Source organism: Cupressus sempervirens, chromosome 2, assembly GCF_028749045.1.
Source record: "Cupressus sempervirens isolate cs-2001-9-10 chromosome 2, ASM2874904v1, whole genome shotgun sequence".
NCBI classification, from domain to species: Eukaryota; Viridiplantae; Streptophyta; class Pinopsida; order Cupressales; family Cupressaceae; genus Cupressus; species Cupressus sempervirens.
The window spans coordinates 400732212-400737790 of record NC_143119.1 but is presented as its reverse complement, the minus strand read 5'-3'; positions in this window follow the sequence as shown (position 1 = coordinate 400737790).

The window sequence follows — 5579 nt, the reverse complement described above, 5'->3', positions numbered from 1 at the left end:
TTGAGACCAAATATTGATGTGGTTCGGGCGTACACTTTGAAAAATGGAGCTTGAAAGGTCAGGTCAGTGTCACTACAATGGCTAAGGGTTTTCTCTCTTTTGAGTTCACCTGTCAAGAGGACATGGCTAACATTTTGTATGAAGGCCCTTGGAGCTTTGGGAGGGCCACCTTGGTGCTTCAAAAATGGTTGTCTAAACTAGACTTAAACAAATCATTCTTTCAGAAAGCTCCAGTATGGGTCAGACTCCCTGAGCTACCATTAGAGTTCTGGAATGAGGATGTCTTTAAGGGAGTGGCCAACTCTTTCAGAGAGCTTCTCTCCATCAACCCTATTATAGCTTCTAAGAGTAGGCTAACTTATGCGAGGATCTACGTAGGTGTAAGGGAAGGGGATGATATGCCTAAAGTGGTATGTTTTCAGTCCAAACTTGGCACTCATATCTAATAGTTGGACTATGAGAGTGTCCCTTTTGGGTGTTTTCATTGTCTTAAAATAGGTCATAAGGCTTTTCAGTGCCCAAAAGATAAGATTTCTAAGAAGAAGAATCCTCCTTCTTCTTCGCAAATGAGGGTGAAGAAAGTTTAGAAAAAGAAGACTACTAAACAGGGCCAGAAGGGCCTTTATCTACAGACCCAGAAAGAAAGCAGCAAATGCTCCTAAGATGACTAACCAAGAGCCTCAGGGTAGGGCAAGAAAAGAAGGGGAGTTATTTAAGTCAGGACCAAGTTCCTCTTTAACTTTAAATGCCTCTCAATAGATTGAGGATGACCATGTTAAGGATAGGACCCTCATGCCTAGACAAGTAGAAGGTAAGGCTGCCTCGCAGAAAGGTTTTCAGGAGTCTAGAATGGACAATTTCCCCAGCGAGGAAGAGCCTGAACTGGGTTTCATAGAGGAGGAAAAGGAAAGAGAAAATAAGGGAATTATCATCTTTCAGGATCCATAGGAAAACTTGGTTTCTACCAGAGAAGCAGCGACCAAAATAGGAAAAAAGGAGGACTTGGTGAAAGATCTGGACCAAAGGGTAGATCTTCTTAGCACCCCAAAGAATGGTAACAAGGCTTCTAGATCCTTGAAATTTGAAAAGAAGGGAGAGACACCTAGGAAGAATCAAATCAAAGACCTATCTAAGGCTTCTCTTGTGGTGACCAGGAGCAGTTGCAAACCAGATGTGGGCTCTACTACAAAAGTAGGCAGAAAATGAGAGAGGGAGTCTAGAGAGGAAGAGACTAGAAGATGCTTGGTGAATGGGCGCCAAAGCACTCTGAAGGATTTTTCTAAGAATAAAAAATGAAGATCATCTCATGGAACATCAGGGGCCTAAATGGTGCCCATAAATAGGAAATTATTAGGAATCTGATTAGAGACCAGAGACCTAACATTTTGATGATCCGAGAAACAAAAATGAAAAAGGATTCATTGAGAAAAATTAAGTTCAGCAACTTGATGAGTGGGGAGGCATCGGACTCTGATGGAGCCTCTAGGCATTTGCTAACATTATTCAAGACCAAACTTTTCAGGGTGGAATCAGTCTTCAATGTAGGTAACATTCTTTTTTGTAAAGTGTTCCATATCCAGTCCAATGAATTTTGGTTTTTGCTCAATTTATATGCTCCCAATAACAAGAGAGATAGAAAGTCCTACTGGTCTAGAGCAGAAGGGCTAGTATAGAATAGCAACATGAAGAAGGGAATCATTATGGGAGACTTCAATACCCCTCTTCTAGATAAGGAGAAGAAGGGTGGTCTGCCTCAGGACTAGGATAGCAAGCATGACCTTTCTAACTTCATCAATGGATTGGATTTTTTGGATCTAGATCTTATGGGAGGTGACTGCACTTGGTCCAATAAATGCATAGGAAAGGATTGTATTCAAGTTAGACTAGATAGAGCTCTCATTTCTCCTAATTGGTTGTAGTCTTCTTCTTGCAAGTTACTTCTTTTGCCTAGAGTTGGGTCTGACCACTCCTCTATTTCCCTCTTGATTGTTCCTTCTGATCCCTTTAGACCTCCTCCCTTCTATTTTGAGAAAATGTGGACTTCCCACCCTAACCTTTTAGAAAGAATTAAGGTCTGGTGGAGCATAGAAGTGGAAGGCACTGCAATGTTCAGGGTTGCTAGAAAACTCAACAATGTTAAAAGGATGGTTAAAGCTTGGAATAAGTTAGATTTTGGTCACATATTCTCTTGTGAAGAGGATCTCTTTGCAAATCTCTCTTCTATCCAAGCTTCTATTCAAGAAAATAGGTATGATGCCTCGAATAGAGAAGAAGAGCTATCCATCATGTCTAATTTACATGACATTATTAGCAAAGAGGAAAAGTTCTGGAGGCAAAGATCTAGAATCAACTGGCTCAAGGAAGGAGACCAAAACACAAAGTTTTTCCATTTAACAACTCTTAAACATAGAGCAAACAAAAAAATTTTTGGCTTGAAGAAAGACCAACATGTGCCGACAAAGGAAGAAGATATATCAAATGAAGCTGTGTCTTTTTTCTCCTCCCTGCTGTCTTGGGATCCTTTACTCTCTAAAGTGGACCATGATGATATTGTTTCTTGTATTCCTCAGATCCTCCTACTGCATCATAATAATTTGCTCCAGGCCATTCCTTCTAATTTCAAAGTAAGAGAAGCTCTTTTTTCTCTTTTGGTGAATAAATTGCCTGGCCTTGATGGCTTTCCCACCTTCTTTTCCCAAATGCACTAGCCTGTCATTATGAAAGATGTTTTGAAGGTAGTTCAGGAATTCTTCGGAGCCAAAAGTATTCTAAAAGAAATAAACTCTACATTCTTAGTTCTTATTCCCAAAGTGCCAGGAGCTGACACTTTGGATAAGTTCAGACCCATCAATTTATGTAACTCCTTTTATAAAATCATCTTGAAGGTGCTCACTTCGAGGCTTCTTAAGCTTCTCCCCCTGATTATTTCTCAGCAATAATCTAGTTTTGTTTTGGGCAGATAGATTCTAGATTTGATTATTATGGTGCATGAAGTGATTCACTCAAACTAGACATGTCCAAAGCTTATGATCAGGTTGATTGGTATTTTTTGGATTTGGTGTTGAAGGCTTTTGGCTTTGATGTCAAATCATGTAAGCTAATCTTCCAGTTGGTCACCACTCCCTCTCTAGCTATTTGAGTTAATGGATCCCCCTCTAATTTCTTCAAACCTACTAGAGGCCTATGTCAGGGGGATCCTCTATCACCTATTCTCTTTATTATCCTAGTGGAATGCATTGGCAGACTCATGGAGAAGAAAAAGAAAGAAGGGAGGATCAAAGGTTTTAAACCCTCTTCCAAATGCACCCCCTTTACGCATCAGCAATTTTTAGATGACATTATTATGGGTGGAGAGGCCTTGGTCAAGGATGCAAAGGCTATGAAAGACACTTTTGACACCTACTCTAGAGGGTTAGTGTAGCTCATCAATTGGGACAAAAGTTCTATTTTCTTTATCAATACTCTGGAGGAAAGACAAAAGAGAATCTTTAGAATCCTAGGATGTTAGGTGGGGAAGCTTCCTTCTACCTACCTTGGTCTCTCCTTGGGAATGACCCCTTCAGATTCCTTCTAGAATGGCATCATGGAAAGGTTCAATAAGAAACTGGCAGGCTAGAAAGGAGCCATTCTTAGCCAAGCTAGAAAATGTCAACTAGTTAAATCCATCCTTCAAAACTTGCTGATATATGCTTTGAGCCTTTTTACCATACTGATAAAATACGCTAAGAGGATGGAGACAATCTAGAGGGATTTTTTGTGGATGGGAGCTAAAAGGAACAAAAGGTACCACCATGTTGCATGGGAAAAAATTTGCCTCCCCAAGAAGAATGGAGGTCTGGGAATCAAGAAGCTAATTCACCTCAATAAGGCCCTCCTAGCAAAGCAAAGCTGGCGCATCTTTATTAGCACGGGGGATTGTAGAGACACTGTAGTTAATAGGTATATAAAGAGGCCCTCTATTCAATTCACCCTCTTCAGTGAGGACATCCCAAGAGGTTCTGTTGTTTGGAATGATTTCTTAAAAGCTAGGGACTTGGCTAACCTAAAAGTCTCCTAGAAGCTAGGTAATGGGGATGACATTCTATTCTGGTCAGACAATTGGCTTTCTCAGGGACACCTTATGAACAACCCTAGTTATGGGTTTTGGGATAATTATTGCATCAACCTTTATGGGCACAAAGTTATCAATTACAGGACCAAACAGGGTTAGAGGGACCTTTCCATTATCTCAGATGACCTCAAACCAATCATGATCATGCTTAATTCCTTGTCCCTTAGCAACAATAAGGATGAACTAGTTTGGAGGGATAATGCCAATGGGCTCTATTGGGTTACCTCTGGGTACTCTGCTTTATGGAGCTTAAAAGAGTCTCCCCCTTGGTCGAGGGCTTGGATCCCTGGCCTTACAACAAAAGTCAAAACTTTTTTTGGTTGGCTCTTTAGGAAAAAACTCTAAACCAAGAAAATATCATCAAAAGAGGTCACACCATGCCCAACAGAAGTGTTTTGTGTAAAGAAGAGTCAGAGATAGGAAATCATATGTTCATTCATTGTTCTTTCTCCAAGATAGTTTGGGGCATCCTCGCCTAGGACTTAGGCCACAGTTGGTGCTTTCCTCCTAACCTCCTGGAATTTTTATGTCAATGGCATGGCTTTTTCAATGGGTTTGTCTTGAAGGAAATTAGCTCCTAGATCTTGCCCCATTTTTGTTGGAGCATATGGAAGGAGAAAAATAATAGGATTTTTAGAGATAGGGAGGAGCCAGCTTTAGTTGTTGGGAGAAATATTTTCAGTAAAATAAAGGAAAACTTTTCTGTGAGGAAGTGGGTAGAATTTGAGATAGGAGGCAAGATCAAGGAGAAGGTAAAAGACAGTTTGAGGAAAAGATAGGAAGCCAAGTGGTTCCTTCCCCTTGAAGGCTGGCACAAAGCCAACTTCGACAAAGCCTCCAAGGGCAACCCTGGCTCCTCGGGTAGTGGAAGCATGATAAGGAATGAAAATGGAGATAGTATTTTAGCTTTTTCTCTCCCACTAGGATTCCAAACCAATCATTTTTTGAAAGTGAATGCCATGTGCAATGTTGTAAAATAGGCTTTTGAAATTGGTGTCACCAATTTATGGCTCGAAGATGATTCGAATAACATTATAAAGTGCATCATTGGCAACTCACATCCATCATGGATGATTGCAAATCTAATTGATGAGACTCGTGAGACCCTCACCAAATTTAATAGAATCCACGCCACTCATATTTTTCGGGAAGCAAACATGGTTGCCGAAAGGTTTGCGAACATTGGGGTTGGTGCAGACCAAAAAATGACTCGGCTTGAAATTTGTTTGCCAGTAAACGTTAAAAGTTTGATCAACTTAGACAAGATCCAAGGAAGTATATCTTTTGTTTCATCAAAATTGGATATCCAAAGTGAAATAGAGAGTCATTTGAATTTTGGAGGTATGACAATGACGATTTCGGAAAAATAATTATAGAGGTGATTTTCAAACAACGATATCTCCCTCATATGAACTCATTTTTTTTAGCAATTTTTTTTTTGGGGTAGAATTTTGTGATCTAGATAGTG